Source organism: Plecotus auritus (genome assembly GCF_963455305.1).
Source record: "Plecotus auritus genome assembly, chromosome: 1".
Lineage (NCBI taxonomy): Eukaryota > Metazoa > Chordata > Mammalia > Chiroptera > Vespertilionidae > Plecotus > Plecotus auritus.
The window spans coordinates 34,317,460-34,327,536 of NC_137770.1; the positions used below are offsets into that span (position 1 = coordinate 34,317,460).

At 44.5% G+C, this 10,077-nt stretch overlaps 2 protein-coding genes across 4 annotated transcripts in view; both read right to left on the reverse strand.

Annotated features, from left to right (window-relative positions):
* Positions 1–9,427, reverse strand: part of HSPA2 (heat shock protein family A (Hsp70) member 2) — a 38,576-nt gene extending 29,149 nt beyond the window's left edge. Inside the window, exon 1 of the mRNA XM_080656025.1 lies at positions 9,247–9,427. The gene's annotated coding sequence lies outside the window, so the exon portion shown is untranslated. The remainder of the gene's footprint in view (positions 1–9,246) is intronic.
* ZBTB1 (zinc finger and BTB domain containing 1) overlaps positions 1–9,999 on the reverse strand; it is a 30,573-nt gene extending 20,574 nt beyond the window's left edge. Inside the window, exon 1 of one of the 3 annotated variants that reach the window (XM_080655761.1) lies at positions 9,247–9,611. The gene's annotated coding sequence lies outside the window, so the exon portion shown is untranslated. Of the gene's footprint in view, positions 1–9,246; positions 9,612–9,846 lie in introns of those variants that run through there. The other 2 variants (XM_080655760.1, XM_080655759.1) reach the window with 2 other exon arrangements.
* Between the last annotated feature and the right edge of the window lie 78 nt (positions 10,000–10,077).

Below are 10,077 nucleotides of genomic sequence, written 5' to 3' on the forward strand. Positions count from 1 at the left end.
TTACTATCAATGGGCCAGGCTCTAGTCCAGGGGTGGGCAAACTTTTTGACTCGAGGGCCACAATGGGTTCTTAAACTGGACCGGAGGGCCGGAACAAAAGCATGGATGGAGTGTTTGTGTGAACTAATATAAATTCAAAGTAAAGGAGCGCAGGGGAGACCAAGAGAACCAGATATAACAGCCAGATCCAGCCCGCGGGCCGTAGTTTGCCCACAGCTGCTCTAGTCTAAGCAAATGTCTGTGTGCATTATAGACACATATGTATGCATGTAAATATGTATATAATTTTATCATTTAATCCTATAAAACCCTACAAAGTAGGTAATGTTTCAAGACCCATTTTTCAGATAAAACAGAGGCACACAATATTATATAACCTTCCTAAGGTTGCAGAGGACTTGGTGAGATTAGAACACAAGCAGTATGACTCTTCAGCCTGAGATTATGGCCTTGACAATTTTGCCACCTATAAAAATAACATCAGCCCTGGCCACTGTGGCTCAGTTGGTTGAGTGTCGTCCAGTGAACCAAAAGGTCACCAGTTCAATTCCTCATTAGGGCACATGCCCAGATTTCGAGGTCGGTCCCAGTTGGGGTGCTTACAGGAGGCAACCAATGTTTCACTCATTCTCTCTCTTTCTCCCTTCTCTCTCAAATCAATAAAAAAGTCATATTTAAAAAAAAATAAGGTCACCTCAGTAAAATTCTTTCACAGAATACCATTTTCCAGGGTATACAGTCCAATTTTTAAACTTAATAAAACTTTTAGCTTTTTCCCTAGAAATTTCTAGGAAGAACCAGTTGTACAGGCTCCCAAAGATAAAAGGTTTCACTTCAAGATACTTAAATGACAGACATGATCAAGTTTAGAAAATTTTATTCACTTTTTAGAGCACATTCTGGCTGATTATTAGACTGTACACTCGATACTTAGTACAGGAAGTCCTGAAATTATAATTGAGTTATGTTCTAAAACTTTATTTTTAAGCTAGTTATTTGGAGCTTGAAACATATTGCCATAGAAACAATGCTATAAATGGTGGCCGAGTTCTATGCTCACACCCTAAAATTAAAAAAAAATTTTTTTAAATATTTTTACTGATTTTAGAGACAGAGGGAAAGGGACAGAGAGAGAAAGAGAAACATCAATGGGCTGCCTTCTGCACGCTTCCTACTGGGGATCAAGCCTGAAACCCCAACATGTGCCTTGACCAATAATCAAACCCGTGCTGTGATGGATGTTTAACCAACTGAGCCACACTGGCCAGGGCTCATACCCTAAAATCTTTAAAACCTCTAATGTAGCTAGCTGTTATGTTGGCTGTAACAGTGCTAATGTATCATTTATATCATTAAAGATAACATAAGTACTGTACAACAGTGCCTAACTGAACTCTCAAGGACAAGAGTGAGGCTTGTTGGCCTTTGTGTTCTCTGTGCCTAGCACACTCTTCCCACATGGCTGGCATTGAATGCATGCTTGTTAAATGAAAGTATTAACTAAGAGCCCAGGAAGCAGACGCCAATAGATTTGAATACCAGTTCTACCACTAAATGTCTTTTCTTTCCAAGCCTACTTTTCTCATCTATAAAATACAGATAATCATACTCCTCATAGGACTTGTATAAATTAGAGATGACAAAATTTTGTCGTCTTTTCAATCCAAGTATAATACAATTTTTCTTAAATATTATTGTCATCATTGTAAACACAGTTCACAGAATTTTACAAAGAGATCAAAAGTTCAGCCTGCTGCTTTATAGACGAGAAAACAAATTGAGCCCTAGCTTGTTTGGCTCAGTGGATAGAGCATTGGCCTTTGGACTGAAGGGTCCTGGGTTTGATTCCGGTCAAGGGCACATGCTCGGGTTGTGGGCTCGTCCCCAGTAGGGGGCATGCAGGAGGCAGCCAACCAATGATTCTCTCTCATCATTGATTTCTCTCTCTCTCTCTCTCCCCCTCCCTCTCTTCCCCCCTCTCCCTTCCTCTCTGAAATCAATAAAAATAAAAAATAAAAAACAAACTGAGGTCCTAAGAGGTTAAGTGATATGTTCAAAGTCACACCTAGTTTTAGTGGCTGGCAGCATAGGACCTTGGTCTCCTTAATCCCAGTGTAGGGCTCTTCCTACTATTCCAACTGCAGCCCCCAAGTACAGCATAATTGGCTGCCTGCTTTCTCCTCTGCATCAACTGTTTTACTGAAATATAGAGCTATTCAAATTTCCAAGGGTTGTTTGCACCTACAAAGTGACCTGAGACTGCTGCTTTTGGAGACTGTGGTTTGCTGGTCAGTGTTTTTCTGTCTCCTTGCTTGTCAAGCCAATAGCTGTCTACTAAAAGGTGTGCTGAACTCTTGTTGCCCACCATTTCAATCTGTTATGGGTCATAAAATTAAGACAAAAACTCATCGAAACTGAATCTATGTAAATAATTTTCTATGAGGACCTAGGGAAGTGCTCTATGAGTAAGATAAGGTTTTAATGCCTGCATTTTGTTTCACCTATTTTTAATTGTAGATAAGCAACAAATTGCCTTACTCTTTTGCTTCCAGCCCAGGGCTCCTGATAAACTGGTGAATAAGTGAGGTGTTTCTGTAGTTCAGCTGCATTACAGGAACTTAATCCACACAGAAAGCAAAGGGAACAGAGTGGCTTCTGGAATATTCCTCTCTCCCTCAAGAGTGGAGTAGGACAAGTATTTAATCCAAATAGTCTCTATTTTGATCAGTTCATCGTAAAGAGGCAACATGGCATCTTCTGACCACCAGAGGGCATTGTGTGAACAGTAAGTTTCTCAGCAAAAAACAGCTTGACCAGAAAGTCCCTTTTTGCACGTGGCATTCATATTCTTGGGGTTCATTTTGTGACATTTCTATTCCAAGTACTCACTCTGTGACTGTGACTGCTCCTCCACCTGTATTCTCTATCTTAGCTGGCAACATTATGCACCAATCATTCAGACTACTTGGAAGTCACCTGGGACCGCTCACTCATAATTACTAGGTAAGTCTTGCCCATTTTTCTCACTAAATATTTCTCTAATCTGCCCTCTATTCCATCACTACCTTATCTGAACTCCACAGGCCTCTATCATCACTCCTGAGTTATTACAACAGGCTCCTTAACTGACCCCTCACCCTCAGACAACTCATGAAGAAAGTAAGACCATACCATTCTTCTGCTTAAACATCTCAATAGTTCCCTTCACATATCCTCAGGCTGAAGTACAAGCTCCTTAGCTAGGCATACAATGCCCTCCCCATCCACCCATCTAGTCTTGTTTGGCTATTTCCTGCTTCAAATTTCATGTTCAAGCAGCATAAAACTGCTTGTCTCCCCAGCACCCCCCATTTCTTCATATATTTTTTTTACCTCCATTTTTAGTCATGCTGATTGGTTCTTCTGTCTGACTCCCCCATATATCATTTAATAATCAGTTTATCACCTCGTCCAGAAAGCCTTCTGTAACACCTCCTTCTCCCACTATTTTAGGTTTTCATATTACTGTGTATTATCTCATTTTGCACTTATTACACTATATTTTTTAATCATCAGAACAGCAACATGAAGTGGATGTTAAAGCAGATTAACCAGACTGTCTGGGTTCAAATTCTGGTTCTGCCACTTGTTAGTGTGACCCTGAGCAGGTTATTTAACCAACTTGTACCTTGATTCTTTTTTTTTATTTTTATGTTTTTACTGATTTCAGAGAGAGGAAGGGAGAGGGAGAGACAGAAACATCAATGATGACAGAGTATCATTGATCAGCTGCCTTCTGCATGCTCCCCACTGGGGATCAAACCCACAACCTGGGCATGTGGCCCGACTAGGAATTGAACCAGTGACCTCTTAGTTCATGGGTCTATGCTCAGCCACTGAGCCACACCAACCAGGCTCAATTCTTATTTGAGAATGGGAATGGGAATCTTTCCTACCATTTAGACTTATCATAAGACAGTGCGCCTGTCACAGATTAAATGGTAAATAAGAATCAGCTACCAAAATTTCCTGTGTTGGTGTCCCCTCTAGATTATGAGCAACTTAAAGGCAAGGACTTTGGCTTGTTTCTCTGCAACATAACATGTATTCAGTAAAGGCTGCTGAATGAGTAACTGGCGAAGCAGCTCTCCGATGATGGGAAGGCCTACCCTGTTTCCTTTTCAGCAGATCCACACATATTTTTCAATTGTATTGTTTCTAATTTTATAGCTGATATTGTAAATATATTTTTATTGATTTCAGAGAAGAAGGGAGAGGGAGAGAGAGATGGAAACATCAATGATGAGATAGAATCATTGATCAGCTGCCTCCTGCACACCCCCCACTGGGGATCAAACCCAAAATCCGGGCGTGTGCCCTGACCAGGAATCAAACCGTGACCTCCTGGTTCATAGGTCGAGGCTCAACCACTGAGCCACGCCAGCTGGGCTAGCTGATATTTTAAATGTTTAATTCTAACCAAAACCCTGAAAACTTTCACACTTTTATCTACTTGAAAGTCAGTAAGCCCTGGCTGGGGTGGCTCAGTTGGTTGAGCATAGTCCCATGCACCAAAAGGTTACCAGCTCGATTTCCGGTCAGAGCACACGCCCAGTAGGGAATGTGCAGGAGGCAGCTGATCGATTTTCCGCTCTCACACCCACATTTCTCTCTGTTCCTCTCTAAAAATCAATAAAAATACCTATTTTAAAAAGTCAATGAAATGAAACCAATAGAGTATCATAAGAAGTGTGTTCGTTTTGAGAAGCTTAACTCCATTTTTAATCCTTAAATCTATTAAAGATTTAAGATCCATCCCCCTCATCCTTACAGCACCTAATACAGTAAAAGCCTTCATGCTTTCATACATGCTATTCCCTTTGCTTAGACCTTTTTCTATGTCTAGCTTATTCTCAGACACCTCTCTTCTGTGCTTTTAAAACAGCCTGTACCTACAACTATAGGGACACAAATCTTGTATCATTCAAACTGGGATGCTGTATCCATCACCACACTGACAACATTATAATTATGTGGCTCCCCTGCTTTGCTACAAGCTCCTTGAGATCAGGGCACTGTTTTAGTCATCACTGCATCCCTCCCTGAGCCTGATATTTGGTTGATATTTGATAAATTTCATTTTGCTTATCTTTTTTTTTTACTATTTCAATCATGGCAACTTTTATATAAAGGGTCAGGCAAAAGCAGGTTTACAATTGTGAGTTTGTGTAAGTTTACTTATATTATTATTTACTAGCGGCCCAGTGCACGGGGGCCAGGCCAGCAGGGGCGGAAGGGGGCCGTGGGAGTTTGGGGGGGCTGACTGGGGCTCCGATCAGGCCGGTTGGCCGCTGCATTGTGCGTCATAGCAACGGGTCATTCCGTTGTTCTGGTCACTTGGCTTTTATATATATTGATTATTGTATTATTCTTCCATACTAACAACTATAAACCTTACAGTGGCCAAAAACTTACAAAGCAATTTGCCATGCATTATACTACTGATTCTCACAACAACCCTGAGGTGGATATTTTCATTAACTTCATTTTGTAAATAGGAAACAGGTTTAATGGCTGATATCAAATGCTCATATTATAAGATGCGACTCAAACTCTTTTTTGAATCATAGCCCTAAGTTTCAGTTTTTATAAACTAGACAACACTCTGGCAATGACAATGAACTCCAGTGTCCCTTTGGAATGAACATTCTAAGCCTTGCAGTCACCCCATTCTCATAGTGCCCCATATGGCAAGTAGAATGCCCTGCCCCTTCCCCACCTCCTCTTCCATCTGCTGACTCCCACTGCAAGCCCTTCTGTAATACTAAAGAATTTAAGTGGGGATGGAGCTCTTCAGTTTTCTCTAAAAAGGATTACATACATCTTGGACAATGAATAGAAATTTTGGTTGGTGATTTAATTCTTTAATTTCCCAATTTTGTTTTTGAAAATTGTTTTAAACTCAAAGCAGAGTAGTGTAAAAAAAAATGCATGTCTCCAACACACTCAAATAACCAATGTTGTGATTGAATGTGTATGCACTATTTTGTTTTCAGAACATCATCAACTGCGTCACAGCTCATTCTTCTTAAATATACCAGGCTAAGTAACATGTGATTCTGTACCTGCACTAAGATCACTTGTAGTTACCATACAAGCCACAATATATAGTTAGAAATCTATCTTAAATATGTACCATCTCCTTCCATGCCACATCTGAAACCACCGTCATTAATCCCCTTCTTTCCTCTAATTTCCTTTCCTTCATGTTTGGCATGCTACATCTGAATAGAGGAACCCCTCATCCTACAGCAGCACAGGATATCTTGGCAGTAGTCTTCATGGCAAGTATACCCTCTCCTTCCCAACTTATAAATTATGAAATTCCCTACAATGTGAGGGTTTGGTTTTGTTTTAATGAGTTTGGCTGGTATAAATCAATCCATGAGAGGCTGGACATCAACACTAATATTAAAATGTGAGAAACTAACACTAGCCCAAGGTACAGTAAGTACTTCATATGGACAGACCTAAAATAGCAGCCCTGTTATATTTAAACTCTCATGCTTGTTACTTAATTACAGAATTTCAAATCAGCCCAATGCAAAACATTTCCTTTTCCTCTACCTGGCCAATTCTCACCAATCTGAGTAGTGAACAGAAAACATGAGCCCATGAATCATCTGACAGGCCATCCCTAGGCAGGATGAGGCATACACAGCAGCACAGTTATGATCAAATCTTGTTTTCTCTCATTTTAAACAAGGAATTGACAGTGATTATGTCTGGGAGGTGGGAGTCATGACTTTTATTTTTATATTTTATGAACTTCAGTGTAGGTTGAATTTTCACAAAGAGCATGGATTTTATAATAAAGTATTTCCATTTTTTAATTTAAAAAAATTTATTGCTTTCAGAGAGGGAAAAGGAGATGGAAACATCAATGATGAGAGAGTTGTTTGGCCGTCTTTTACACCGAGCCCACAATCTGGGCATGTGCCCTGACCGGGAATCGAACCATGACCTCCTGATTCATAGATCAACGCTCAACCACTGAGCCACACCAGCCGGGCAAAGTACTTCCATTTTGAGAGGAAAAAAGGGACATGAATCACTTTTGATTTGGTTCATATAAGAATATTAGAATAGACCTGGCCAGAGTGGCTCAGTTGGTTGCACTGTCATCCAGTACACTCTCACATCGGATGCCCCCCCCTCCTCTCTAAAATCAATAAAAGCATGTTGAGTGTGGATTTTAAAAAATTTTAAAGAGTATTAGAATAAATAATTTCAATATTTTATGGTAAGGGATATTAGCACAAGAAGAAAATATCAGGAGAAAACATCCTATAGAGATCAAAGTGACCTCTCAAGCAAATGTTTTTCAACTACACCTCGAGTTTTGGAGAAGACAACAGATTGTAGCTCAAAAATAAAAATCTATGGAACACTTTCTGCATTTTATCCTAAATGGTTTCCTCCCCATTTGAGCCAGAAGGTTAATAGCAAAGGCTTAGCACTTTTCCTGGCTGGAGGAGAGGCCTGAAAGCAGGCACTTCTTTTCTCCTACACGTTAGAATGGGAAATGGTGCTAAGCACAAAAATATAGCGGTGTTAAAGCAAAATCAAAACACAAGGTCCAGAGCAAGTGGCTGAGACTGTGTTCATGCCCTGGGAAGGTCCTGGTTAAACATTGTTTCTGTTTTCTCTGACAATGATGCTCTAGCCCCCACCCCAAAGTAGGCCACTACATAAGAGTGGGAAGAATAGAAAGGCTTCAGGAGAGACTGCTCAACCTGAGTTATTCTGTAAGATGAAAATTTGGTCATAATAGACAAATGTGCTTTTTAAATAAATATAAGTTGTTATTTGAAGGCTCTACTGCAAACTGTCTTTATTAATCTTTGGAGGAGCATTTCACTGCCACTACGCTTTAATTTCCTCTATTTAAGATGATGAAGCTCCCATCTGGCTCCCAGTTATTATTGAGACTTTATCAGATATCCAGCAAGTGATCTGGAGCAAAGTTTTGAGGTGCTGCTGGCCAGTCCTCAGTCAAGCTTCATCATTTTATATCCCAATTCTCCCCATCATATCCATTTGCAATGACAAAGTTTCACAGAATCTAAATACACTGTTTCAAATGAGAAGGCAGTGATTGCTTTGAAATTATCTTAAGAGCTGCATCCTTCTCCAAATCTGCTCCAGAATGGCTTGAACTTCAGCGCAAGAAACTGATTCTAAGTCTCCTCAAAAAGCCTGGACCAATCCTTGGGTTTGAGTGGCAAAGGGAAAATTGTTCCTGGGATAGTTTTCCTGCCGAGATACACACTGTAAGTGGAAATACACTTAGGCCAGGGGAGACTCTGCCGGTACCGAACACGATGATTTAGGAATATTATTACACACATACCAATCTCCTACTGCCTCCAGAAAACATCAGGGACTTTCACCAACATCTCCCCGACGCTCCTAATCTGGGAAATGTCATGTCAGCCTTTCAGATCACATGTAGACAGATGCGTGGTTAGATAGAATGGGAGAGTGGGAGGTGGCTGAGCTCAGATCCAAGCCTACATATTTCAGGGGTAACGACTCCCGATCTACATCCAGCACACTTACCGAACACTAACACAACTTCTAGAAAGCGCCCACCCCTGGAAGCGAAAGCACTTTTCCCAGGAAAGAGATCTTTTCCACTGAAAATTCCCAAACCCGACACCTAACACTTTCTACTGAACAAAAAGCTTGTGTGCCGGCAAGAGGGGGTGGGAAAGAGCGTGGCAAGAATTTGCGCGGCTTTACGCCTCCTCCTCGGAGCGCGCCCAAGTCTGCGGCCTCGGCTCCCGGACGCTTCTCCTCCCACCCGTCGGGGAGCCGCCGCGGTGAGGAGAGAAGCGGGCTCCGGGCACGTCAATCAGCCGCGTCCGCCCGCCTTCCGTCTACACCTCCCCTCCCTTCCCCCCCTCCAAAAAATAAAGGCAGAGAAAGGAAGGGAAAAGAAGGCAACTGATGTGGGAACTCGTCTCCAATGGGGCTTCTGCTCCGACCCCGGGAGGCCTCACGTCCCGGACCCGGCGCGCCGGCGGGACCGGGAGGCGGCCCAGCAGCCGCCCGTCGCCGGGTCCTCACGGCGCGTCCGCCACGCTCAGGCTCCCCGCGCGGGTCGGCGCCGTCCGACCCCGCACTTCGCCAGGCCCAGCGGCCCGCCGCCCTGAGGCGCGGGCCAAAGTTGCGCAAATTGTCCCACAACTGGCAAATACTCACCGGCCGCAGCGGGAACCGGGGGTGCGGAGATTTTAGGGAGTTTAAGGCAAATAAGCCACGCGAAAGGCGGGCGGAGGCGAAAGGGCCGCGAGCTGCAGTGGCGGCGAAGCGCGGCGCTCGGGCTGGGCTGCGCGGCGAGGTTCTGGCTCCGCCGGGGACTGTGCTGCAACAAAGGACTTCCGCTGCCGCACAGCCGCGCCTGCCGCACCGCACTGAGCCGGCCCCGCTTACGCGGCGACTCCGGGTCTGCCCACCAGTTCGCTGCGGCGTCCGCCAGCCTTCCCCTCCCTCTCGCCCGCCCACCCACTCCGCCGCTGGCTGCTAGGGGCACCCGCGGTCGCCTGTTTGTTGCAACAAGTTTCTGCGTCGGGCTCTGAGGAGACTGGCGCAACCCGCACCGCGGGGGCCGGCGCGGCCGCAGTTGACCACCCCTCCTGCCCCTCTCCCCAGGGTAGGCGTGGGACCTCCTCCTCCCGTTTGCACAGCTGGATGGGACTGGGCTCCACCCGACTCCCCGAGGGCTGGATGCTGCTTTCCCACTCCGTCAGAAGTCAGACCCCTTCCCGGGAGGACCAGCAGCTGGGCCCTCCCTCACGGTACTTCCCGGGCGTTCCGGCACCCTCGCCCAGTCCCGGACGTGGCCAGTCCGTTCAGGGTCGCCCGTTCCTCACGCTCCCCTCACCCTGCTTCCAAGGGCCTGTCGGCCTCTGGCTTTGAGTCACTTCCCCCGCCATGCCCCACCCCGCCCAGCCCGCCTCTCCTCCCAGGCTCCCGCGGCTTAGCGTCCCTGGCCCCGCGCCCTCATCGCTCTTCCCTTGGACACGCGGACAC